We start from the raw sequence: 2,404 nt of genomic DNA on the forward strand, positions 1-2,404 counted from the left end.
AAAGAAAAAAAAACTTTTAATAAAGTGAAAGGTTAGTTCAGAAAAACATAAAATTGCCAACATGTCATTCACCACATGCAGTGGCAAGAAAAGAGTCAGTTCTTGGCCTTTATTTATAAGTGGTTCTGTAACTGTTAGTGAGGCATCTTATAGAAGAGGTGTAAAAAAAATATATATATATTTTTTTTTAAAACCACTAAGGCAGTAGAACAAACTGTGTGTTCAGAACTATCACACATTCCTGAGGAGAGTCTAGGGGTGTCCATGTTAGCTATGTGTGAGTCTAACATTTCTCATACTGTCCTCATAAAGAAGCTTCTTTCGCCTCCTTCCACCATTTCTGCACCATCTGCACATGTGGGGAGCAGTACAAGTAAAAATTAGCCATCTAGGCACCTCCTCCATGTTATGTCATTTGTGGTGAGTTCATGAAAATTATTTTACAAGATTAGAATGTAATTAACACCCTCATCATCAACCTCCTAGTGATCGGAGGTAATCCTTCCAAAAAAATTGATTTGTGGGGGCCCAAACAAACCAAGCACTTTAGCCACAAAAAAGTGTCAGTGTCTCTCGCTGAACTGCTTGGTTTGTTAAACTGTGCAGGTCTTTTTTAATATCAAACATAAAAGTGGGTGGGAGGGCCCAAAGACAATTCCATCTTACACTACTTGTTTTATTTTCATTATAGGTTGCATTGGTGACTGTCTTATTCTTTTATTGTCCTTTTGCAGCTAGGCCTTACAGAGGGTTCACTACGCCCGACCGCCGGCTTACCGACAGCGTGGCGAGCGCAAATGAGCCCCTTGCGGGCTCGCTGCGCTCGCTACGCTACGGGCACGGTGGCGCGCTACGCGCGCCACACTATTTTATTCTCCCTCTATGGGGGTCGTGGACCCCCACGAGGGAAAATAAGTGTCGGTATGCCGGCTGTCGGGCTCCCGGCGCCGGTATACTGAGCGCCGGGAGCCCGACCGCCGGCATACAGAAGACCACCCCTTACAGAGAATAGTACATTCACACCAGTTTCTGCACCTAGTGGACCATACAGTTGCCAATGCCTAATACAAACAATCAAGCAATTAAACAATCAATTTTTTTATTCTTCTTATATTGATGACATAATAAATATAAGCAGAGTGATTCTCCGCTATGATGTGTCAGTTGCGAAAAAAGTAAAAAAAGAATTGCTCTTTATAATTGTACAACTTGTGTATGTTGAGTTCATTGATATGGATAACGTGGACCATACATTTGCCTACCATAATCAATTAGTTAATCTTTTTTTAATTCTTCTTTGATTGTCTTTTTTGCCACTAGGCCTCACCTCACTGTTACATAGCTTACTCAGCCAGCTAGCTTGGTGCAGCTTTTTGACCTAAACTGGATAAAAACAATGGCCCTCATTCCGAGTTGTTCGCTCGCTAGCTGCTTTTAGCAGCATTGCACACACTAAGCCGCCGCCCTCTGGGAGTGTATCTTAGCATAGCAGAATTGCGAACGAAAGATTAGCAGAATTGCGAATAGAAAATTCTTAGCAGTTTCTGAGTAGCTCCAGACTTACTCAGCCATTGCGATCAGTTCAGTCAGTTTCGTTCCTGGTTTGGCGTCACAAACACACCCAGCGTTCGCCCAGACACTCCCCCGTTTCTTCAGACACTCCCGCGTTTTTCCCAGAAACGCCAGCATTTTTTCGCACACTCCCATAAAACGGCCAGTTTCCGCCCAGAAACACCCACTTCCTGTCAATCACACTCCGATCACCAGAACGATGAAAAATCCTCGTTATGCCGTGAGTAAAATACCTAACTTTTGTGTAAAATAACTAAGCGCATGCGCTCTGCGAACCTTGCGCATGCACAGTAAGCAACTAATCGCAATATAGCGAAACTCGGCAACGAGCGAACAACTCGGAATGAGAGCCAATATTGTGAGCTGTGAGGTGGTTACAATTGAACGGAAATTACTTTAAATTAATGTTATTGAGGTTAATAATACTTTTTGAACAAACAAAAAAAGGCCAAAATTATGTCACTGTGTACAGTCTTTGGTGACAATAGTTTCAAGCTGTTTGTTATCAAATAATGTTAACATACAATATGGAAATGGATTGTTAACTGGGCCGAGGAACTGGGACCTTTCTCTCATTGGGAATTATATTGATGTGTGTCTCTAGCAATTGATTCGGGAAAAACTATGTGCCTGAGACTGCTTTGCATACCTCTAATAGGAGTGGTACAGCTTTGTAATGGCTTATTGTGTAGCGGTCCTGCCCTGGGATTTGCCTCAGGTGATGGAAGCTATGATTTCCTCCAGTAAGGTTACTGGCAAATGGTTTGTCTAGGATCGTCCTTGTCCTCTGCAGAGATCACTGGAAACTTGTTTCTAGACACATATATAAATG

Source organism: Pseudophryne corroboree, chromosome 12 (genome assembly GCF_028390025.1).
Source record: "Pseudophryne corroboree isolate aPseCor3 chromosome 12, aPseCor3.hap2, whole genome shotgun sequence".
Taxonomy (NCBI): Eukaryota; Metazoa; Chordata; class Amphibia; order Anura; family Myobatrachidae; genus Pseudophryne; species Pseudophryne corroboree.